Raw genomic sequence first — 25,951 nt, 5'->3', positions numbered from 1 at the left:
CACCTATACAGTTTCACCGTAGAAAAAATGATGAAAAATAAAAACAAAGAAAGAACTGAAGCGACAAAACCCAGTGTTACATCACTGTAAGCAGATTCTCCGCGAGTATTTGGCAAGTCAGATATGTAGTGAGCATCCGAAAGTTTCGTTCGTGTCGTTTATAAATCTCCAGACTGTTATTTTTTTCTTCTTTTTTCTTTTTTCGAAGAATGAGAAATTGCATGACCGGTAGTCAGGTCTACCGGCTCGGGTGCGGTAGCATTCGAGCCGGACGACCAGCTGAGACAGGCGCCCAGGCAAACGAGCAAATGGAGGCACATTTGCTCTGGCATGGAAAATGTTACCGATTAGTTTCCTCTGCCAACATAATCCGTGCGACACACGCAATTTTGCGGGAACCTTTCTGCGACTGATGAGACAGCTTGTGAAATATCGATGACCACTGCGGAGACGCAGTCAGAATCGATATATCTATATATATATATATATATATATATATATATATATATATATATATATATATATATATATATATATAAGTGGTACTGAATAACGGAAGAATTCCGTTTAAGGTACTAGACCTGTGGAAGAGGGCAAGGTTTTCAAACCTGCATAAAATTATATGTTCTTAGCATCTTTCAATAAAAATGTGCCCTGTCATGAAGAAGGACAGTCAGCGTTGTTTAGTTTCCTAGAAGTGATGAAATATTTAGGTGAAAACGCAGTGCCGGATATGGAAAAATCTGGAACTCTGAAGTCACGCGAAATGTTACGTCACAGCAGGAGTTTGTTGAGTGGCGCGAAAGCTTCCGGTTTATACACGCTGTAATGTTCCTCGATGCTGCATACTCGACCGGAAGGGAAGCGTGCTAATTGTCGTCGTTCCTTCGTGATGGTTGAACAATTTACACATCTTGAGGAAAAGGAAGGAAAAAGTAGAGAAGGAAAGGCAGGGAGGTTAACCAGTTTAGCGTAACCGGCTTGCTACCCTACACATGGGAGAGGGATGGGGGCGATGAAAGATGGGGAAGGGGGAGAGAGAGAGAGAGAGCACATATCACAGCACACAAACATCGTCCGGTAGAGTCCATCAATCTGGCATTGTACGTGATAACACTGTCAGAGCCGCTTGTCCAATCCCGTCTCTTTCAAAAACTGAAGTAGTCCCTTCGTCGCCTTCACCTGCGATGTCTTCTGTCGGCGGCATGTGAAAATCGTGTCGAGGGACAATGGTCTAGTGTCAAGGTGCGCGAGAACGGATGCCAGGGACTGTCGCTGAACATTATATTCAGGACAGTCGCACAGAATGTGTTGCAGCGTCTCCTCGCAAAGACAGGCATTGCAGAGAGCGTTGTCGGCCATTCCAATGCGGAATGAGTAAGATTTCGTGAAAGCCACCCCTAACCATAAGCGATAAAGCAGAGTCGCCTCGCTTCGGCGGAGTCCAGTTGGCATATAGAGATGCATCAAAGAGGGCAGGTGGTATTGCCGGTTGCTCTGGTTGGTCTGGCTGTTTGGTGTGCACCATGAAGAGAGCGTCATCTCCTGTGCAAGCACTCGAAGTCTGCTAGCTGCGTCGGATCGTGAAAGCGGTATGGCCTCTTCTTGTGCGTCTTCAAGAGCTGCCCGAGCGGCATTATCGGCGTCTTCGTTTCCAGTGACGCCGCAGTGACTTGGCAGCCACTGAAACGTCACGTGGTGTCCTTTCTCCTGTGATGTATGGAGTAGGCATCTAATATCGAATACGAGCTGTTCGAATGGCCCGCGACGCAGAGCTGATAGTACAGATTGTAGGGCTGCCTTTGAGTCGCTGAAGATGGACCATTGTCGAGGTGGCTCCCGACTGACGAAACGGAGTGCAGCGCGAAGAGCAGCTAGTTCAGCAGATGTCGACGTTGTCGGGTGGTCAGTCCTGAAGCTGATGGTAATAGCTTTTGCTGGGACAACCACAGCACCGGACGAACACTGGGTGTTTGTGGAACCATCAGTATAAATGTGTTCACTGTCCGCGTACCTCTCGTGCAGAAGAAGCAGAGACAGTTGTTTGAGGACAGGCGACGACAGTTCAGACTTTTTTCCGATTCCTGGTACACTGAGATGTACTGTGGGGCTGATAAGACACCAAGGGGGTATCGATGGTTTAGATGCAGCGGTGAAGCCCGAGGGAAGTTTGTCGTTGTACTTGTTGATAGTTTTAGAGAATGATGATTGGTGCCTGTCTGAAGGTAGTGCTGCAAGGTGGTGATAGGGGGCACGTGCAAAATGTCTGATGTGCGTTCTCAGGGCTTCCACCGTAATGTGAGTTCGCATTGGATGGTCCCGAGCAATCGCAAGAGTCGCCTCTGTTGACGTACATCTGGGCAAACCAAGGCAGACTCTGAGTGCTTGAGCTTGTACTGCCTGCAGAACACGAATATTTGTCTTGCAGGTGTTGTTCAGTACAGGTAGACTGTATCTTAAAAAACCGAGAAAGAGAGCTCTGTAGAGTTTAAGCATTGCGTCTACTGACATCCCCCACGTCTTCCCTGTCAAGTATTTGAACAACTGGGAAGTAGCTGTCAGGCGCCGTTTCATGTAGGCCACGTGTGGGCTCCAACAGAGGTCTCGGTCAATAATGACGCCAAGGAATCTGTGGTTTCGGACATAGGAAATGGTCCGCCCATTGATTGAGATGACATAAGGCGTCATCGGTTTCCGAGTAAATGCGACTAGTGCGCATTTTTCAGGTGAAATGCTGAGACCCTGTTTACACAAGTAGTTCGCTGTCAAAGTGGCCGCTCTTTGAAGTCGCGCACGTATCTGAGGACGTGTGACTGCCGAAGTCCAGACACAGATGTCGTCAGCGTATGTTGAAATCTTGATGGTAGTTGGCAAGCATTCAGCAAGTCCAACAAGAGCGAGGTTGAATAGCGTCGGGCTGAGAGCACCGCCTTGAGGAACGCCCCTGCTGGTATAGCGTCGCGTAGTTGGGCCATCGTCAGTTAACACATAGAATGATCTTGCAGACAGGTAACTTGCAATCCACAAGAAAACTCGACCACCTAGGCCAACCGTCGCAAGAGCGTCGAGAATGGCCTCATGTAATACGTTATCATATGCCCCTTTCACATCTAAGAATAAAGCTGCAGATAAACGCTTACGGGACCTTTCGTGCTGGACATATGAAACGAGATCAACTACACTGTCGATGGAAGAGCGGTCACGTCGGAAACCAGCCATGGAAAGCGGATAAATCTTGTAAAATTCAAGGTACCATTCCAGGCGGCCAAGGATCATCCGTTCCATTATCTTTCCTACACAGCTGGCCAGTGCTATTGGGCGGTAAGAGGTGAGTTCTAATGGGGATTTGCCCTGCTTTAAGAGTGGCACCAGGCGGCTTACTTTCCATTCGTCAGGAACATTTCCCTCCTGCCATGAGGAGTTGTAAAGGCTCAACAATTCTATCCGTGCGGACTCTCCGAGATAGCACAAGGCCCGGTATGATATACCATCTGGACCCGGAGATGATGAGCGCCTGCAGAGAGCTAGTGCCGCTTCGAGCTCCTCCATTGTAAAAGGAAGGTCCATGCGGCAATCACGGGAATGGGGGACGTCAGCTCGGGCTGGAGGATCTGGACGAGTCGCTTGGTCTGCGATCCGCGCACAAAAGTCTTCTGCGACATCGATGTCTTGCCGCCCTTGGAAAAGCGCTAGCGCCTTGAATGGAAAACGCCGTTCCGGAAGGCAACGCAGACCTTGCACCGTTTTCCAAATGTGAGACAGTGGCTTGCGAGGGTCGAGTGTCTGGCAAAACGTTGCCCACCGTTCCGACGCTAATCTATCCATACGACGCTGAATCTTCTTTTGCATCCTCCTGGCTGCCCTAAGGTCATGGATTGATTTTGTACGTCGATATCGACGTTCCGCCCGGCGACGAAGCGCTCGAAGTCGCTCTAATTCTATGTCGAAGTCATTTCGCGTGGAAGAGATCGTCATCATGCGAGTGGCGTTTTGCATCGTCATTTTAATCGTTTGCTCTAACCCAGAGGGTAGGCCCTCGCGGCAGGCATCTTCCATCTCAGATTTGAAGTTGGCCCATTGAATCGTCCGAATGGTATTCCGTGAGCCTGATGTAGACGACAAGCCTTTGATGTTCAGATAGGTGGGAATGTGGTCACTCCCATGTGTCTCAATGTCTGGAAACCACTTCACACATCTGGCGAGAGAGTTGGAGACGAAAGCAAGGTCGAGGCAGCTGCCGTATGTCACGCCTCGAAGAAAGGTGGGGCTACCATCGTTCAGGAGAGTAAGGCCATAGTTGTGGGCGATACTTGCCAATCTTCGTCCTCTTGCATTTGTCCTTGTACTTCCCCATGCTGGATGGTGCGCATTGAAATCTCCTATGATGACCCATGGGGCGGGACAAACACTCAAGATATCCTCAAATCTTTTGGTATCGAAATTGCTGGAAGGCGATATATACACGCCTATGAGAGTAAACAAGAGTTTGTTCTTTTTAACTGTGATGCATATATATTGATTGTCGTCGTGGGGCGCAATTGGTTGCAAAACATAGGTGAGTTCACGACGAACAAAAACGACGATTTTGCTGCATGCACCGTTTGTTGATGACATGATAAACTCGTATCCTGACAGTCTTATTGGTTTCGACAAGTTGGGCTCACAAATGACGATGAGTGGAAACCCATTGGTGTAGACAAACTGACGAAAATCTGAAATTCGTGATTTTAGCCCTCTGGCGTTCCACTGGATGACGGACGCTGCTTTGACTTCTTTCCGGAAGGATGGGGTATGAGTAGCCATCTTTCTAGTTGAGGGATGCAAGCACTGGGCTTAAGGCGTCCAACACTTTAAGTGCGCTTCGAGCAGATGGTGTCCTCATGTCCACTAAAAGCGCTCGAATGGCCTCCATGAGAGAACGTAGCACCGAGATGACTTGACGGTCTGTTTTGGGTGAATCATCCATGGCCGGAGAAGGATCAGGTGGGGCCCCGACCTTCTGAGGTTCTTTCGCAAGGGAGCGGCTCGGTAGCGTAGGCCATTCCTCTAAAGATAGAGTCTTTTCTGCTTCCTTCGTGGAAGTGGTGGGCCCTTTCGCGGCGCGGCTAACTGGCACCGCAGAGGAGTGGGTACTGTCACTTCGCGCATGCGTCTTCTTCGAAGACGTACGATGGTGCCGACGTCGACGCCGACGCCGGACTACTTTGGCTGCCTCCCTGTGGGCCGAATTGTCTCTGGCCATTTGCTTGAGAACCGCGCGTTCCCTCTTGATGCGGGGACAGTCTTTCGACGAGGCCGCGTGAGGGCCGCTACAGTTGGCACACTTCAGGACCGTGGCACCGCAGGTCTGTTCTGCATGAGGTTCAGCGCAACGGGGACACAGTAGCGAGTTGGGACACACGCCCTTGACGTGTCCTAGCCTGAAACACTGATGGCATTGAAGCGGCTTCTGGATGAATGGTCGAACCGGATGTCGAAAATGTCCGACTTTAACGTGGGATGGGATACAATCCCCCTTGAATATTACTTTTACGCAGCGCGTATTCCCAAGGCGGCGCACTTGCGTAATGATCGTGCCTTCGTATGCCGGCTTGATGAGGCTAGGTAAGTCATCATTAGGAATGGCTATGTCGATGTCGTAAATCACACCGGCTATGGATGTGTCGTCGATCGGGATAAAGGGGCGCATTTTGATTCCGCCTAGCTCCGTGATCGCTTGAAGTTTTCCAAGCGCAGTCGCGTTGTACACATCTATGGCGAGTATATTCTTGCGTGGATTTATTCTTATATCTTTAATTTGATCCGGCACCGCACGTTCCAGAAAAATGGATAGGGCTTGCCTGTTCAGCAATCGTAGGTTGCTTGATGGCTCTTCCGGCATATAGATGATGACGTGTGGCCAGCGCGCAGGCCTTGACTTCATAGTCGTTGTGCTCGCAGGAGTTGACGGCGCTGTGTTGACGATTTTTCTTCTCGCCCTCTTACTCCGGACGGGTATGAAGCCGTCGTCGGATGAGTCGTCCGACATGGAGTACAGCTCGGTGTCTTCGGTGTCACTGGGGGAGCCAACTCGCTTCCTTGCGGTTGACGGCTGTGATGACGTCTGGCCAGGCGGGCCTCTAGCATGCTCCGCGTCCATGGCTGCAAGACGGGGAGGCGAGGCACCTCGAAAGCCGAAGATTTTACCAAAAATTCACAGAGCACAGAAACAAGTGTTCTGCCAAGAAGACACTTCGTCGTCTTCCCCTACACATCTTGAGTGATTGCGCTATACTTATGCATATCCAGAAGGCAGCGAGAAGTTCGTTCAACGTAGCGCTGATTTTTCTTTCTTTTTTGAGTGGTCGTGTGCTTTGGCCTCGTATTTCTCCCGAACTACCCAGTGAACCTTTTCACTTATTGAAACAATTAACAAGTTGAATACGCATAGGCGTCCCATCAGAAGCCTCTCCTTTCCCCAGAAGTTGAACGGATATAAAACGGAGGCAGCTGACCTTACTGAAAACCCGGGAAGCATGTTTTTAGAGTCCTGTTTGTTGCATTCAGTCCCTGCAATATCAGCGATGAAGCTCCACTCCCTGGTAACATTGAGAACAAAACAAAAAAAGCACGACATTAAAAAATGAAGGACGCACTCACTCGAAATTGCAGCTAATTAGCTCTAAGATTGCATTTCTCGAATTGGTTCTAAGATTTACGGGTTCGCTTTTTGGCGTTTGCGTATCGGACCAAGCATTTTTGAACGCGCAGGCATGCCAGGACCCTACACGCCTAGTCCAGGCTCATAGGTGGCAAGGAACATATTAGTTGGACTTCTACGCAGAATCTACGCAGAAGTTGTCGAGCAAGGTTAATTTCGGCGTACCTTCATTCGAAGAACGCGATGATTGTTAGATTTATGCAGGTATCAAATGTAACTTCTTGTGGCTTCTCATGCTTAGACTGCTTTATATGTCAGTGGACTTCTCAGCAAGATTACCCCTTACGCGTAGACAAAAGAAAGAAGTAAAAAAAGAAATCAGTACCACATACACGGTTAACCTTTCAAGTGACCAATTTCTACAACTACGCCTGAACAAGCCACATCAATGCAGTTGGGGTTATGCTATGCAAACCCGACCCACAAATTGGTTATGCAAATGCACGAGTCCCTGTCTGATACGTGCCCCCGCGTTTGAATCCACTTAGCGACAAGGAAGCTGGGCAAACGTCATCCTATCCGCGCGCTAAAAATGATGAATGCGTGCTATATAAAGGCTTGAATCAGTGAGCCGGCGGTGTCCTCTTGCGTTAGCGTCATTCGATTAGATGAGTCACGCAGACGCGCCTGCAGAATTTTGTTAGACGTCGCGTCGAGCCGCACAGCAATCTTTGTCGTTCACATTGCATCGCGGAAATTAGATTAGTGCATCACATTTCACGCCGTGATTACGAGAAAGCGTGTCTCTATGTAAGGAGAATGCGTAACAGTCTAAGTTAGCTGTCAAGAGGAACTCCACGGTTTCAGTTTATCGTGCAACAATCAGTGTTCGGTAAACATTTGTAGTTTAAATTCTTTCTGTCGAAACAGGGTGTTTAAAATGTAGAACCGCTCATAATCAAATTACGATAACTAAAACGGGCAATACCTGTTGCATAACTAGTGCTACCATGCACACTGAGGCATCGAACATGACTCACCTGCTATGACTACATCGTGAGAAGCTGGGCCGCGGAAACAAGAGAAAACAAAGCTAACGAACGTAAAATTCACGCGTTTCTATCCGCAGAAACGACTAAAATTCAGTGCCAGTTATAGTTGACATCAAAACACTAACAACAATGTAGAGCGAATGATAAAAAATTAAATACATTTCATTCCTTAAACACTTTCCTGGACTCAAGAACCGTTTCTCCTATTATTAGATGATGCTGTCACAATATTATCTCACGCCGCTTGAATCATGCCACTAAAGCTCACGACAGACTAAAAATCACATACACACACACACATAAGAAATATGTGACTTGTCGCTCGGTGTTCTGAATCGTGAATCCTTTTTTTCGCTTCCCCACACTACTTCGATAGCTCGCATATATCAATCACCACTGGTCGTTGCAGATGACAGTATAACCGCGAGGTCTCGAGTAAGAGTTTTATTTCTTCCGCTTCTAGACAAATGCAATAACATTTAATTTGTCTAGGCGCAGTATGGCCTGAGGCGCCTTTGCATTGTAACACTACAGATATACACGCGCACGCACAGACACACACACACACACGCACACACACGCACACACACGCACACACACACACACACACACACACACACACACACACACACACACACACACACACACACACACACACACACACACACACACACACACACACACACACACACACACACACACACTTCGCATTTAATTTAGTAGTGTGAAAACCTCTTGACCCACTTCCCGTGCTTTCTTAGATCGAACGGCAGCCAAGGCCCGGGACAAGTTCTGCCAGACCACACTCAGCGGCACCGGAACCTGACGGGGCAGGGAGACGATCAACGGAGAGAGGGCAGGGAAGCACAGAGCGCCGACTAAGTGGTTCATGCAGTCGTAATGCGCGGCCCGCTGACTTATGCATGGCCGAGAAAGCCATTACCGCGGCTCCTGCAATGTTTTGAAGGGGCTGCCGCTCCTGCATTGCAGGGACGTTTGGCGTCTTCGGGCTCTTTTGCCTCCAAGCGAACGGCGACGTCGGCGGAGCATCTCTCAACTTATTGGTGACCTGTCTGCCTCCTAACGACGCGCCAGTTTTCCTGCTTGTGTTTTTTTTTCTGCTATCTCGCAGCAGGTGTTTGCACTACGTTTGCCATTGCAAATGTGAAAACTCCATCAAATTACGTGGTTTAGACTCCCAAGGAAAGCGTACGAGGCTTTGGGGCATGCCAGGTTGAGGAGCTCCGGAATAATTTCTTAGCCATCTGAGTTTCTTAGATGTTAGAGTTAGAGGCGCAAGCACACGGCGAATAAGAAAGTGTGGTTGGGACAGCGCGCTAACTTCCAACAACACTTTACTCTTCGAAGCACGTATGCATACCTTTTTGCTACGACACGTGAGATGCATGCTTCCATCAGTTTCTAAGAAATGTCGCCTCTTTTAAGCTCAAAGAGCGCTGAAGGAATTCTCCAACAGGCTTACCCCAATACTTAAAATAATATACTCTCGTGCATCAGTCTGTCGCTGTCCTTACTTACAACAGGGCATGCATAAAAAATTTAGGACTGTGTACAACCATTTGAGAAAAAATGACGCGTGAGCCGCGTCCTATCACGCCCGGTTTAGGTTTGTAAGAATGTTGTCTGAGACACCCATTGATGCAGCGACCTGGCGTATTGTGTATTTCTCCCAACGGGATAAGCTTATCTCATGTGCAACCCAATATCTTCACTTTTTGCTTCCTGATGCTCAAAGTTCTTCGGCCCCTCCGTGCTTTGGAGTGATAAAGAGCCGGTGGAATCTCGCAGCAGCTGGCGCAATCACGCATGACACTTGTTGTCGCGTTCGTGTTTGGCGCAGCATAGCCTTAGCCGCTTTTGCGTCATTAAACCCCCATTTAACTAACTAACCTCTTGTCGCACCCGCTGTGGTTGCTCAGTGGCTATGGTGCTGGGCTGCGGACCACGAGGTCGCGGGATGGAATCCCGGCCACGGCAGGCGGATTTCGATGGGGGCGAAATGCGAAAACACCCGTGTACTTAAATTAAAGTGCACGTTAAAGAATCCAGGTGGTCGAAATTTCCTGATTACTCCACTACGGCGTGCCTCATGATCAGAAAGTGGTTTTGGCACGTAAAACCCCATAATTTAATTAATAAATTGTCGTCGCAGAAATCTGTAAATCGCTGTTTCGTGGAACAAAACGCTGTAGCAAGTTAGCCCTCTGACGAACATATTTTCTTCTTCTACATGTGAACCGTGTGCTGGTCACTCAGTAATCGCAGGCTAACAAAAAACAAAAAAAACGAGAACCAACAGAACGTCGGTTGTTTACCTTTCTCTAAGCCCAAAAATGTACGAGCGTTAATGAATTCCAGCCACATCGGAATGCGACTGCCGCGGCTGTGATTCGAACCCACTACCTCTTTCTCAGTGGCAGAATGCGCAGCCACAACGGTGGGTCACTTGAAACGACCGCTACGAGTGGAATCGCTAAAAATTTTTCATGAACGGTGCAGTGACATTTAGCCTGTATTTCTGCGTCCTTGCCCGTTTAAAGTTTGATGTGTAGTCCTGGCAACATTTCGAGAGAATGAACAAAAACCGCATACTGAGTCACCTAACCAAAGAACATCTCAACTATCGAGAAAAAGGGGACAATGATACTGGCGAGTGCGTTAGAGAAAGAATAATACGATAGTCTTTTCACCAGGCTAAAAAAAAATTCTAGCGCCTAAGAAAGATCGCAATACCGTACTGATGAGCTCGGGGCAAATGCGGTGTAAACCTTAATCGTGCAAAACCTTAATCACTTCCCTATCTGATTCACAATATTAACTGTGGTATATTTTTTGTATCAGGAAACAAAATGCGGGTCGAGTCCGTGGTCAAAATACCCAGGCTCATTCAATTTCAGAGCTTTTCGTTACCTCAATTATTTCTTCTTCCAAGTTTTCATATGCTCACACAATTTCAATTCGGACGACAGGAATATTGGCGCCCGTCTTAAATAGGTGAGCAAAGCTAACGTATACTGGCTAACCTCCTTGCCTTTCCGTATGTGTCTCCTCCTCCTCGCGCATGCAACTATTCTCCTGTAAAGGGTGCATTGTTGCAGTAATACACATGTGGCGGCAAAGCCCTAACAATGGATTGCCCTGCGCTTAAAAACGATTCTGACATTTCCTACACAATACTTAATTACGAATTGAATTCCGAGAATTTACATGCCAAAACCACGATTTGATTATGAGGCACACACCGTAATGAGGGACACTGGATTAATTTTCGCCACCTCGGGTACTTCAACGTGCACCCAATGCATGGTAGACGGGCGTTTTTGCATTTCGCCCCCCTTCGAAATGCGGCCGCAGCGACCGGAATTCTTTCACTCGGTACATTTCACCCGCCTTCTAAAAAGTGAACCTGTGCTTTCAGATTTTGTCTATTAAATAACGCGGCCAACATAAACGGCCGTGTACTGTGAGGGGGTGTGACCTCATTGAATAAAATAAAATTGTAGGTCACTGAGCGACAGATCGGATTGTTTGATTTAATTGATTGATTGATTGATTGATTGATTGAATTAGCTCACGAAAGAACACAGTGGCTATTGCAGAGACTATAGTGGAGAGATGCGGTTTTACTATCGCGGGTTTTTTTAAGGTAGAGCTAAATTTAATTACAGATGTGAAAAGTGATTGAACACTGACTGACGCCGACAAAGCTGCGTGACGTTGTGTAATGATAAACGAGAAACCAGTTTTAACGGGAATGAAAGATAAATAGTTGCGTCTACAGGGTTATCCATCTTTCGTTTTTCAATAAACGTACTGAAAATGCTTTCTTCTACAGTGAAGTTGCTTATGGTCAAGATTACTTGCATTTGTGTTCTGCATGTGCAAACATTGTGGACCCGTCCCGAAGACAGTGCAATACCGAGCCGACCCGCGGTCGAGGTGAAGCAGGCTTCAAGCATTCCGCCAACATGCAACAATAGGTTTCATATCTTGGGTCCAGATAGAGTCCATATAGGATATTAAGCAATTAGGAACAGATACTACATGATTTTGGCTTCTAGCGCGAAGTGAAACACGGACACAGAAAGGAGCAGACAGGACGAGCGCTAGAAGCCAAAATCATGTTACCGTACCAACTCGCCCAACTGTCTATCCTTTTGCATTACAGATACTACACTTTCACCCTGCGTCGGCCATGTCTACGTTCGCACCGCCATCTCTTTAGTCGGCGTTCTAAGCGCTTGTGTATCTACTTTCCTCCCGCTCTTATGTGGTGGCGGCCCCGTCGAAACGTCATACGTGTCTAGTTTCCTCTGGCTCCTCGGAGCAGCGGTCCCATCGTCTACGAGAATGTATATAAAGGTCACGGTAAGTGAGTTCGTACCTTTGTCCAAAATTCTGTGTCATTTCAATGTCGTGTGCTAAACAGCTTCGCTGGCCATCCACCTTCACAGAGGGGAATGACTCGTGATTTTGAAACACTTCTCTACTTGCAGGGCGTGAGTCTACATGTCTAAGTGCCAGTGAACTCTGTAAATCTGTTTCCCAACTGATTCAAACGGAGGGATAAGAAGTTCGTTGGCAGATGTCGACCGAGCTTATTGCCAACCATGCAAGAATAACTTTTTTTATTATCCTACGTTGCTGGCTGACGCTGCTGTCATTCCAGTCCATTCACCCCAGTTAAAGCCTGGCACTGCGTCAGGCCATTAGCTTTTCTACCCGTCAAATGTGGCGTCAACGTTCCCTGCGGATGACACCTGTGGCTTCGCTTGACATGAACGTAAGCATTTGTAAGGTTTAATGAATGTTTCGTTATGAAGCTCTCACGCGTTGCGTACGTTGAGTCTAAGCGGAGCCTTGACAGAGACAGTGACGAATTTCAGCTAAAATAACGAAAAAGCGTTTTTTCCTTTAAAATACACTTTTTCTCCACGTTGCTTTCTTTCCTCAAAAAAAAAAGAAAACGGGTAAGTCACCTAGGATTGGACAGAAAGTTATTACGGGGGCGGCGGCATTTTTTCAGGTGGACAACTAAAGGGGGATTTTCTCCGAAAACAAAAACGCCTTGGCGTGCCAGGGAGAGCTATTATCGCTAAACTCAACCAGCCTCCTTTTTTATAGAACTGATAGGAAGGGGGCAGGGGGAGGGGGTAGAAGATGCAAAAAAGAACCCGTTACCTTCACTCGCCAAGGCTCAAATCTTTAGAGCGTTAAAGACCTCTAAAATGGATAATATTATCGCTAAACTCAACCAGCCCCCTTTTTTATAGAATTGAGAGGAAGGGGGCGGGGGGAGAGGGTACAAGGTGCAGAAAAGAACACGGTAACTTCACTCGCCAAGGATCAAATCTTTAGAGCATTAGAGAGCTCGAAAATGGATAATAAGCCGGTCTTCGATCTGGGAAAGTTAAAGAAACACGGCATACTGTGTCATTGGTATTAGAGAAAGTGGGCTTTCGAGAAAACCGATGGCTACAATAATACTAGCTTACCTAAGCATAAGAATTCTCAGAAATCGACATTTCGATCGGAAGACGTAGCGACAAGTCTACATGTTACCTTTGGTGATTTATTTCTTATTCTAAAAAATAACCATTGCACTACAGGCGAATGTGCCTTAGGATAAAAAGCGCAAGTAGCACTAACACGCTCTCGGACAAAAGCCATCATTTTTGTATACCACAGTGAGCGCAACTTCTTCGGTCGTAATCGGGCACATTCGTTATTTTTAGAGTGTCCAATGCATTCTGAAACTCTTAGCTATACAATGCAAAACATTACAGTGCAGTCGCTTGGACGGCGTGAGCTGCGACGAAGCTATCCTTGACACCGCACGGTGGCTGTCGGTCTCTGGAAACGGCATCTTGCACAACGCTGAGATAATCACGTTCGAACGCAACTCGGAGATACGCAGTCGATATGAAGGATTGTCTTGCGTCAATACTCGTAGCAGCCACCCAAACTCGCCAGAGGCGCGAAGCAAATGAACCGGACGAAAGCGCGACCCCCGGCGCATATGGCAAATGCCAAGAGTGTTGCAACGCGAGCCATATACTTGCAGACGACCCGCGTGCAGACAATACTTTCGTTTTTTCGCGCAAGCAGACGGCCAAGAGAGAGAGTTTAGGCTTGGCAAAAAAAAGTCAATAAAAGGCAAAGAGAAGCGATAAAGATGACCTTGGCTGAGACAGACAAGAGAAAAGAAGCGAAATGACACTGTCAGCGAAAAAAAAAATGAAACAAAAAGTGCGAGAAGTGCGAGACCCAAACGACCGGAACGCAAGTCAATGCCCGAATCCGAGCCTGTCATCAAGAACATCAAAGTGAAGCTACGCTTCTTTTATGCCACAAATTCATGGCGGGAGGAGCATCAAGTGGTATTCCAGACGGTGGCCAAACTAATGCAGACGCCGGCGCGTCATACAGAACTAGCGGAAGCAGAAGCTGTCCTAACCACTCGGGGCTCACACGAGCATGCTGCAATGAAGACAACCTTTCTCGCTCGTTCGTCGCTGTCAAGGTCCTTATTCCGTCTTGCCGCGACAGTCACGACTTAAAACGCTGTCTCGGAGTCTGCTATTTCTCAGCCCACCAACGAAAGTGTTGTTCTTTTTCCCCTCTGTGATGCAACAAGGCTTGCGGCGGAAAACTATGAAATTTTCAAATTTCAGTTTGTTGCCTCCCTCGGTTAATTCCAACGTTGGCCAGTCCCACTCTCCTTAAATCCGTGTTTAGACTCGCCGTGGTGGCTTATTGTCGATGGCCTTGCGTTGGTGAGCAAGAGGGCGCGGGTTCGAACCCCGCCACCGCGGGTGGCATTCAGATGGCGGCCGAATGCGAGAATGCTCACGTACCATGAATTAGGCGCACGTTAGAGAACCCTAGGTTATCAAAGTCAATCCGCAGCTTTTCACACCGGCGTGTCTCATAACCCTCTGCGGAGCTTTGAGAACGTCAAACCCCATAATTAAATTTTTGAGAACGTTGTTTAAACGGTGTTTGGGGTACGTTCGCAAAGCGAAGTGCTGCTTTAAAGGAAATGTGTGCTCACGCCGGAAGTTTGCAGACCCAAAATGTGTGTCTTATGCAGTTGGCGGGAGAGGCGGAAATTGCTCAACTATCCGAACGCGGCTCTTTGAACGACCAGTGCGTGTTGCTTGGATAGTTGGTTCATCTCATTACGCAATGTTAAGGCGCAACTGAGGGTAGAAAAAACGTTCAGGGCAGGAAATTGTCGGACAGGTATTGCCGAGGGAGTCTTTAAACGACGTCCTCCACAATGCACTCACTGCCAGTGTGAGAGCCTCGACAGCGCACGCCTACACGTACGTTCGCTCATACGTTCGAGTCCAGAGTGTAAGGGCTACAATTCAGACGCAGTTTATGAACACAAAAAACAAGAAGCAAAGAAAAAAGAAAACTTACGAAGTTCGTTGACTTAGCGTTGTGCAGAATACACTTCTCCTCGCGCAAAAAAAAAACCAAAAAAAAAAAAAACATTTACTTAGATAATTTTGCGCTGAAGTTGTCATATCGCTTGCGAGTTATAAGTACGAAGTAGGCGTACCAGACATTAAAGCTTCCTTTTTTGACCCACTCTGGGTGTTCTCAATGTCGTGAAAGGCAGGCTTTTAAGCAATTGAGCGAAGGAACCTTTAACCCGAAGCGTCCATCTAAATGCATGGTAACGGGGAAATATGTTCTTCCCGGCAAGCACAGCAGCGATATTGACTAGATTTGTTACATTTAACAGAAAAAGTTCATATCTCCTAAATGTTGAAGTGGACTTTCATTTGATGAAATACGTTTCCTTAAATGAAAATTATTGAAAACTCGAAATTTTAGTAAACTGGATTATCAAGTTTCAAACGGTGAGTCAGCAATAAAGAAACGATACCGCAGTTTTGTAAACTGCACCTAACAATAGATCCAACGCGAAAAGAAATTATATACCATACACCACTCTCAAGTATAGCACTGATTTGTGAGTAAGACTTTTGCAATATCCACGTAAACATCGTGACAGTTTCACGTAAGCTCTAAATTCATGTGCTATAGGCCCACTTTGTAAGCTCTAACAGATACGGTTTGCAGAACTTCAATAAACTGCGATATTTCTTTTAGGTTAAGGGTTATTAGGTTTTTTTAAGTTTGCACTTATATATTTACACGAACAATTTTCGACAGTATTGTAAAAAAAAATTTAGGCTCTAAATTATTACTATGCTACCTACAGTTGCTAGAATTAAATTTTCTCTCATTTAAATCGGTATAGCGGTTTTCTAATGAGAGCATTTCCACGTTTAACATGTACCTGAATCGGAAAGTTGGTATTGGCCCTGAGTAAAAACCGTCACTTAAATTGTACGCTATGTTTTTATCACTTTCTGGAGGGACATTTCAGTCATTAAAGAAAACAAAGCAGATACGCCTTCGACTAGGGTCTTAATTATCTGCAGAACAATTAAAGATTGCTGGTCTTTTTTTTTTCTCGTGATTTCGTGAGAAAACAAAGTTTGCTAATTTCATTGAACATTATTTTCATTACTAGGTGAGTTTTCACGCACTGCTTTCGGAGTAACTTCCACCAACTCCGGCGTAAGAAACAAAAGTTTTCACCCGTAAATTACCTTCATCCCGCGCTTTTTGTGGTCATGGCTCACGTGAAGGCGTGAGTCGCGAAGTTCTCCCGTCTTTTTGAGAAAAATAATATAGGACGCAGATAATCGTGGTGACCGCGACATGTTAAACTCATACGCTGGCATCTCAAGAGTTCCGAGCGAGAGTTAGAACCGCAGGTGGCTCGCGCAACCGTACACCAGACCACAGCCCGAGCAATCCGTCAACGTCACATCTTCGGACGCCACGAGAAATTATGGAGGATCCGTGTCCGCATCCACGAAATCTCCGGACGGGGCCAAAGAATGCGGCACGAGAGAAAGACTAAGAGACACTCGAGAGAGGAACGCGGAGAGGGAGAGTGAAGCACGTGAGTCGGTAAGGAACAAAAGACCAGTAGGAAAGACAGACACTAATGATTTATACGCTCTTGTGTTTCCTAAGGCTGCATCGGAGCTACGAAGCGGGCCCTCCAAACCGCGGCCTCAAAGAACAACTCGAAATTCTTTCACTCCAATTTTTTTTTGTTCTTTTCTTCATTATGCCCCCCACTTCTAAAATCGTTTTTCTCATATTTCGTCTCCGTTGGAAGGCAGCCGCTATGGCCAGAATTTGACCAGGTAACCCCGTATAAATGAGCGTACTACCTCGCCCTGCTTCAGTCGTTAACCACGCTGTGTCCTTCGCCTGCCGCCGGGTGGCGCAACCAATCAACGTCCACGCAGCAATTTGTCTTATGCTCATGCGACGCTGCTGTTATTTATTTTTTTCTCCCGAATAAACTAGGCAGGCAACTAAATACCGAGAGAGAGAGCGAAAGAGAGAGAAAGAAAGCTCAGTGGAAAGGAATATGTCAACCCTGCTATGCAGAACTTGCTTCTTGAGATCAGTTTGGGGAAATAATGAGAATTTTTGAAGAAAATTCCTCAACCTGCAGCATCTGAAGTTCTGAACCACCACAATGAGTAGAGAAGATGTAGCGTTTTAACGCGTCCATTTTTGCATTACCATTAAAGGAATCTCGAAATAACAACGATGTAGAAATATAAACGACGGTGATGATAGCGATGGAAGAATCTCTTTTGAAATGGGGTGGTGGCACCGACCAGGAAGTTCGTTTTTTTCTGTAGTCATTCTCGTCTACTTACTCTCAGCAGCAGGGCTGGTGGCGCCATCCTATGGCACCGAGTTCAGCCACAGCGTGGATCACTTTTTATAGTAACTATGTGCAACGTCCTACTCATGTGGTGACGCAAAGGCATCGTCAGCAATCTAATCATGAATATAATGCGCTCATATTAATTTCCCGTCGAGAAAAACAGGCATAGCATGCAATCATCTCTATGGTGCGCGGTAGCTGTGAAGTGCTCGCCCAGATGTCAGCGCTTTATCTGTTGCACCCGTCCGCACTTCCGGCGGTGTACCGGTATTCCTTAAAGAGCAGTACGTATTTAGACTTGTCACATTCGGTTTCTTGTGGCGGCGTGTTATACATGCCTTCTTTCTCACCCGCAGTGCTTCTTTCTTCTTCGTTCTGACAAATATGTAAAATTTCCGTAACACCACCGTTGGTACGCGTTACTTGTGTCTGCTTCATTGTCCTGTTCTTTGGTTCCAGAAGGCCTCCATCGCAGGTGAGAAATAATGCGCGTTTGATTATGGATATCTGGTGTCCAGCGTATACAATGCAACGGCGATGATGGCGTACACCATTATAAAATTAAAATCCTATTATGGCGTGAGCTTCACATTAGGAACGAGGAATCCGTTGTCTTCTTGCTTTACGATAAAAGATAAACTCATTGCGCATTTTGGCTACGCGAACACGGTAACGCTGGCAAAGTGCAAAGGATATGCCGATAGATTTGTTTACTTCAGAGGGGCATCTTGCGTACCCGGGATAACATCGCAGCGCAAATTTTTTTACCCCTCCAGCGATCCTCGAGGAATACTGTGCAGGGAAACGTATCGTTGTGCAGAAAACAGGCGATTCGAAACACGTCCCTATGCATATGAGGGCTACATCCGATTTGAGATATACAGTGAGTTTTGTGATGGTGTCACAGTGACTTACCCATCAGAACAGCGCAACACCCTGGACTTCTTGTTCTTATATATTGTGTGAATTGGTTTGCTGTCTAAAATATGACTCATCAAGACTGTGATCTTGATGAGACACGTCATCTCATCAAGACTGTGACTTTATTTTATTTTACATTTACCGTGTGCATGCATCGCGTCGGACACTTGCCCTACTACAGACAACTTCACAGGACCTGCATTTTGTTTTCTTTAATTTACCTTCTTTCTTCTGCCCACATTCCTCTAGTGACTTTCTTCGCCATCGTCCCATTTTCTACAGAATAGTATGTAGGCGAAGATACACTGGCTAAACACTTTGCATTTTCAATAAAGAGCTTTCTCTCAATCTCGCCACAACGCTGGTCCATGTATGTGAGTTAGCATTTCATCTTACTTTTTCTTAACATTAGCGCAAGGATTAGTGAAGCAAAGATAGAACAGAAAAACACCAAAATAACAGTGAACAGCAGAAAGGGGGCGCTCAATTTCCAACTGTTTATCACGTGACAACCGTGCATTGCTTTGCACCGAGTGGGCAAAACAAACACGAGTATAAAAGCAAATCACAAGTGTCCTGTTATAACCAGTTAGAAGCCTAGGACCTTCCCCCTCTCTCTCTCTCTCTCTCTTGTCAGCCGTTTCTTCTTATTCCCTTTTGTTTTTATATTTCTTCTTTCACTCTATCTTAATTGACCTTTTTCCAAGAAAATGTCCTTTTGGCCCTTTCTCTTCACTGAACCTTCGTAGTAAAATTGTTCTTTGAAAAAAAGAAGCAAAGAAAGTTCTGCCGCAAGTCGATGCACTTCTGTGCAAGGCGAATGAAGCCTGATCACGCCGACAGATGGGGGAAGGTTGGGGGGGGGGGGATAGGACACGAAAAGTAACACGCACCACGTACTGACGGCGACGTCCCTACGACTGCTTGGCTCTTGTGTCCGCGATCACGCGAATACAATCAAAATATCACGCGCTGCACGGGAGACGCGGGGAGAGAGAGGCACACGCCGTGTTCCCGTGAGGAAAACGCAGCCGCGCCCTTTTGCCTCCTCTCACCCCTCCTCCTCCTCCTCTTCCTCCTCTCATGTCTCCTCAAACAGCTATCGATCAGGCTTTGGCGTGACTCGGACGCATCGGCCCGGCCGACTGGGCTCGCGCATATCCCTCCCTTCTGGCGGCGTCGACGTCAACGTCGCGCGAGGCGCCTGCCGGCGTTGTACTTCGTTTCCCGCAATGCAACCTGGCCTTGTGGAGAAGCAATCAAACTGGGTCTCGGAAGGCCTTTCTTATTTGTTTCTCGCTCGCTACTGAGTCTTCTTCAACAAAAAAAAAACGTTGTTTTCCTTTCTCTCTATTTCTCCTCTGTTGTTCGATTTGAATATACTTTGAATGTCTAGGCCGCGTTCGCGGACACCTCGGTTCACAAAAAAAATTTTTGTGTCCGCTCACTAGATACAGTGACAGATACCGAGATATGTGTATCTATCTGGCATCTACCTCCATTGGGGGCCCAAGACGCGGCCCGAGCTGCAGGCATTATGGAATGAGGATGCCTCTCCAGAGCTTCATTTATGTAATAAACATCTTTTATTCTCTCTCTACCTCTATTTCATCGCTGGTATGTTTACGCCGATGCATTTCGTGGTCAGCGGCTCTGCGCCCAACAATACAATGCTCTTTACCAACCTTCGAGCTCAGAAAAGCCGGAAAAAAATTATTATCGGGTCTTACGTGCCAAAACCACGATCTGATTATGAGGCCCGCCGTAGTGGGACACTCCGGAAATTTGGACCACTTGGGGTTCCTTAAGGTGCACCTAAATAGACAGTGTAAGTAGACAGGTGTTTTCGCATTTCGCCCCCATCGAAATGCGGTCATCGTGGCCGTGATTCGATCGCACGGCCTCGCGCTTAGCAGCGAAGTCGAAACATGTCGACTAAACTTGAAAAAAAAAAAATGACTGCTCGGAAGTAAGAACGGTTTGTGTGAGTGCCTGGCTCTTACGAGCCACCCTAGAGAACGAAATCGCTTGTAAATATCGGCACCGAACGTGTTGTTCCAAAGCGTTTCCGACCGTGTCTCATTTGCGAATGAATTTTGCGATCTTTTCCGTTCTTTACTTTCTTCTGCTGTGAGCATGAGGTGCGGAAAAAGAAGTCAATCCGCTATCCTTGAACAAGAAAAAGAAGAACGGTAATCCTGGAGGTTTCGGTTCGCTTAATGCTCATTTTTTTAAAATCAGAGCGCTTTCGGAATTGCCGACTCACCTCCTCTCCCAGCGCCATTAAGCGCGGGCACAATGAGGCGAGGTTTAAACCGCGCGCCCTAATTCCTACACCGCAGTTCTTAAATGAGATTTCCCCGTCGCCGTATTAGAAAGCCTTGTTGACTGCGGTTGACGAAAGCCCCACCCAAACATCGCCGCATTCTAAGCCAGCTCACTTGCCTGACGTCAGCAGCGGCGCCGCAAAGTGCGCGGTTTGCGGACTAGAGCCAGCGGCGGAGAGCGTGAGGCAATAGTTGTTTGCGAAGCCCTCGAGGCTTGAAGGAGACCGCAAGAACGCCGAAAGAGATGCGAGATAAGTAGACGTGCCCCCCCCCCCCCCCCTCCCTTCTGTGTAACCGCCGTGAAGCGCTTACGTCAGAAAGCCTCGTGAAGCACGTCATTGCGCCATCGACTCGCGTCTTTTACAGGGCACTGCAAGCCCTCCATCTTTAAAATCTCGTGCCGTATTAGGGCTCAGTGGAGCGCCTATTTACGCGCGTTGACCTGCATCCTCGTTTAAACAACGTCAACAACAAATTAACCTATTGTGCGCTTACCACTGCTTTGTTCCCGTTCTAATTTAGTCACGAGGTTGCATTTTCCCGTCCGCATCGTTCAATACAAAGCTCGGCATTTCTTTCTTATTTTTTTCTTTTGTCTTCTTCACCTCCTGTATTATTTTTCTCTTCGTGTCATCTCAAAATCTTTACTTGAAGCGGCAAGCCCTGCATAGCAAGGTTGACATCTTCGGTTTTCATTAATAAACCTTACATGTCTCTTGCGGCATTTTGTTGCTTATAGGTTTATTCGAAAAAAAAACAATAAAAGCGCCCTCGTACGAGTGTAAGGTCAACTGCAGCATGGACGTTGATTGGTTACGCCGCCTGGCAGCAGTTCGAAGGATACAGCGCGGCTAACGACGGCATCAGGGCGTTATCACGGAGTCGTGGTTGGTGTGAAAAATTTGTTTCGTCTCCTCGCCTCGAGCGAAATCTGAAAACGGTCCAGAGTCAGTTAAACGTGAATGCGAAGAGGCCAGACCCGCGGAAGCGCCAACCTGGAACAGGTGATTCAATTTTTGCCTCGTTTGTTGCAATTGAGCGAATCCATAAAGTTACCTTAACGATGGTAAGGTGTGCAGACACCTTAACGAACCGATACCTTAACGAATCGAGCCATCGCTCGTCACTGAGCGGCCGCATTATCGATCGAGGATGGCGCAGACCTTACGATGCGCTGACCCAGCACCGCAGCTTACGCGGTCGCGTATGACCGCGTTATAGCAAGCGTATTAGGGACTTTCTCATCTGTACCTGAACACGTTCCGCGCGATGCAAAACGTATAAAAGCAAGCTGAACTAGCACCTAGCGTCTGCATATGACCCTTCCTGCAGTCGCAGCAGATAAAAATCGCTTACGTAAGAGCATCTGTATTCGTCTTAATGTGGAAGCAATGTGTGCCCCATTACGCTAAAATCCGTCGTCGTCGGCGTCACCGAAACATAGCACCAAAAAATGGCCAACGCCGCAAAGAGTAAAAACACGTCGTAAATGCTTGGATTGACGTCAAGTTTATCAGGGAGGTTCCTGTAAACAAAGTACATTAATGGCCTTGAATAGAAAATTTGGTATGCGTGGGAATCGAACCCGGACCTCCGGGGTGCGAGACGTGCACGCTTCTCCTATGCCACGGCGGCTCCCAGATTCTGGGTGACTAAAGATGTGCCAAACGCGCGCGTCATTGTACACGTCACGTCGCAGCCACCTGGCTGACCAAATGTGCGGTCTAGTGCATGCGTAATTGGGCAAGCGACGGCGCAGCCAATGTGGAGGATGTGGCGCCATTTCATGAGTGTGCAACATGAGCGCGTTGACGGCGTTCGGAAGTCCACAAACGGCATAATGCTTTCGCATTCCCACGCGTAAGCAGTCTTAAGCGTCTCTGACGAATTCTTTATTACGAAATCGCTAGCTTATTGGTTATCTTGGACTGAGAAGGCGGGTAAGCGAAACTTGATTACACCTGGATGGATCAGGTGTATGATTGCTCGTAGCTTCCGGTATTTCTACACGCTTTCTCATGCAGTGGGGCTGTGAGTACCTCGCTGGGTTTCTCTTGACGTCCGCAGCTTCGCCGAGCTAGGGGAGAGAGATCTGAGAGAGAGTGAAACCAGAGTATATAAAAGATAGCATCGCGCAGCATAGCGACGCGGCGAGGGTGGGGGGAGCCTAGCGGCGTAAAAGGAGTGGCGCGACGGGGACGCAGGTGGTGTGACGTCATTGCTCTCCGATAAAACCCCCGCGCACTCGCTTCGGTGGTCCTCTTTCTCGTAATGGAAAAAAATTATGCGTGGCTTTGCTATCGCAAACACCAGACACCAGCGGAGCTGGGAGAAGCCCAGCAAAGTTTGAATAAGTCTGCGGTCTGACAATACATTACTGGCCTGCCCCCAGCTCCGCTGGTCCCTGGTGTTTGCGATAGGAAAGCCATGCATAATTTGTATTTGGGTGCAGAAGCATGAGAAGGTAGGCTATGTCAGAGCCGGCTATCACAAAATACTACATTCGTTAGTCAAGAAAACAGAAAAACAAGAAAACAAAGAAGAAAATTTCAAAGCATAGGACAGACACAAGAACACAAGGGCACGAAAATTGTCTCATCCACGGGCACCATCCCCAAAAACCCTGTCCAGTAAATATAGGATAGTCGCTCATTACACAGTAACGAAGAGGCCTATAGAAGCCTCTTCATACACACATAAGAATACCACCACCGCGAGATCAGCTCGTTAGAAAACAAAATGAAGAATATAAAACAGTAGTGTTGCATATAGACATTCAATCAGATTAGTTTTCACAAAAAATCGCTAATGGCACTTACAGCGCCCCTCTGCTTATCAGGGCATAACAAGGGTCGAAGCACTTTGCTCAGTGTGAGGGGGCGTATGTTAATGGTGTTCAAACGATCAGGCTGATGAACAAGCTGTTCGTCATATTGACTGCATTCTATAATAATGTACTCTGCTGAGGCTTCAGAGTTATCCCACTAACTACAATGTGGTGACGTTCGTATTTCGACATGACACAAGAAGCGAGGTGTGTGGACTAAATCTAAGCAAAAAACGATGGAGAAGCGTGTTGAACGTGTGGTCAATCTTTTGGTTCGGTGAAAAACCTTAGGAATCGGTCAACTCTACATAGCAGTGAAGACTTTGCACGTTCCTCAAACCACATGCCTTAGCAAACTTTCTGACGCTGAGTTCAAGTAACAGTCTTGCCGTCTGATGAAGAAAGCGACACGTTCACCTCACGATTCTCAGGCGTTCAATCGACGAGTTGCACAGTCATACCACTGTACTTGTGGCTCTATTAGGAGCATTGGTGGAAAGTATTGGAATTGACAATCCCAGATGCCTTCAGAATATAGTCAGCACTGTCACCTTTTTCTTTTCACTTGATAATATTTGCGTAATGAGATAAGCAATCTTTTACATATCCTTAGCATAGCGCAATGTTTAGAGAAAGAGAGAGAGAGAGAGCAAGGAGAGGAAAGGCAGGGAGGTCAACCAGATGAGTGTCTGGTTTGCTCCCCTTCACTGGGTGTAATGCTGAAAACTATGTAAAGCAGAGCTTCTAACAGTCTTTTCTACACGTTTCAAACAAGCGTTAGGTGCTATTATGGTATCAATATTACGAATACAATGTCGCTAAATGAATGGGTTAAACTACATTCTGCTACATTATGAAAAAGAATATTCAAAGGTTGAACACCAATTCTGACTAATGTACAAGAGCGTGACTAATATATCTATTCAATATAGTATTTGCCAATCACAAATCTGGCTAAAGAAGTTTATTTTCTTAATTCTGATATGATTTACAGTTGCAATAAGGTCAACAGACACACGCGTGTTCGTGTCTTCATTGCGCCTCGTAGTTCCTGCGCTCTGGCTTTCCAATGACTCGTTTATTCCATCGTAGGAACAAGGAACACTACCGGCTTGGAACACCAACCGAGCGTTGCCTTAGGTATTGACGTGACCTGTACGTACCGTGAAAAAATAAAAAGACAAATATTATTCAACGAATAAACAAAACGACGCACATATGACCAAAGCATTGAGGCTGTTGTCCTAGCCCTTTCGCAACAGTTTCCCTGTCGGGGTCTCTCTACCTTTTCCTTTTTTTTTCTCCTCTTTTTCCTCCTAAATAAAAACACAGTGAGCTGGAAGGCATGCTTAACGCTTCGTTGAACAGCCGGGAATCACGTCGCGTCATTGCTAAGCACCTGTCTGGCGATGCAGGCAGAGAAGCGTATCCTTCCGTACCGTACTCACCAAGTCGGGGCGAGTAAAACTGCTACGTGGATAAAGAGAAACACAAACCAGAAACACGCAAACACAGCCAAAGAAAATTAGCAGCAATCAGGTTGAGCCCCACAAGAGAGAGCAGGCGTCAAGCTGGGAGTTCGCACCCATACGCCGTCGTGTCACTCTCGGAAAAAAAGAAAAAAAAAAGAAAGAAACGTGCCCAGTACGAACGAGGCTTAACTGTCGCTTGCGAGGGCAACAAAGCGCTCGCCCGCAGTGAGAAGCCTTCCCTTTCTTTCTTTGCTATCATTTTTTCTTTCTAGCTGGTGTTCAACGGGCGAAGCGACGGGGCAATTACGGGTGACTACGACTACTACTGCCACGGGGAGCGGTGTCCCGAAACGTGCCATTTTGTCGGTGGCCGTCGGGGGTCGTCGTGCGGGGTGAGCGCAGAAAGGGGAGGTCGGAAAAAAAGCAAGGGCCTGGCGGCGGATGCCTTAGTTCCGCGCTGGCCCATGGCGTCGAAGAAATAACCCGAAGGATGGGTGAGGAAATGAAAGCCCGGTTCGTTGTGAAAGTTGACCTGCGTCGTTGTGCGGAAGATACAGGCAACGGGAACTTTGTGCATTGCATCGAAACCTAGGCTTCAGCCAACAGAAGCATAAAAACGAGAAAAAAAAAAAGGGGGCTCACCCATTGTACGTCACTGATTGGTCTCCGCGCTAAGCCGTCTGAGTGGAAGCTTCACGGAAGGATCGCTGGAGTACAATGGGTGATCGCCCTCCTCCTCTCAGAACTGTATAGCTGGCTCTCGTTACTAGGGAGTTTTAAGGCGCACCCAAGCGTCTTAGCGTACGAAAAACTCCAAACCCTGTTAGCGTTCTTTAGTGCTCCTGTCGCGTTCTTTTGTACGCTCGGCGGTGTGCGTCCCCTAGCTTTGTGTGCGCAAAACGTAAAGCTC

General features: G+C 47.1%; 1 protein-coding gene and 1 non-coding gene across 2 annotated transcripts in view; both read right to left on the bottom strand.

Annotated features, from left to right (window-relative positions):
- Positions 1–25,951, bottom strand: part of LOC126527348 (uncharacterized) — a 279,210-nt gene that overhangs the window by 145,402 nt on the left and 107,857 nt on the right. The gene's annotated exons all lie outside the window — the stretch shown is intronic.
- On the bottom strand, positions 11,599–11,785 carry LOC126527548 (U2 spliceosomal RNA). Its single transcript, XR_007598797.1, has one exon. It is a non-coding gene; the product is annotated as a U2 spliceosomal RNA (small nuclear RNA).

Source organism: Dermacentor andersoni, chromosome 9 (assembly GCF_023375885.2).
Source record: "Dermacentor andersoni chromosome 9, qqDerAnde1_hic_scaffold, whole genome shotgun sequence".
Taxonomy (NCBI): Eukaryota; Metazoa; Arthropoda; class Arachnida; order Ixodida; family Ixodidae; genus Dermacentor; species Dermacentor andersoni.
This window is presented reverse-complemented; position numbering and strand designations above follow the sequence as displayed.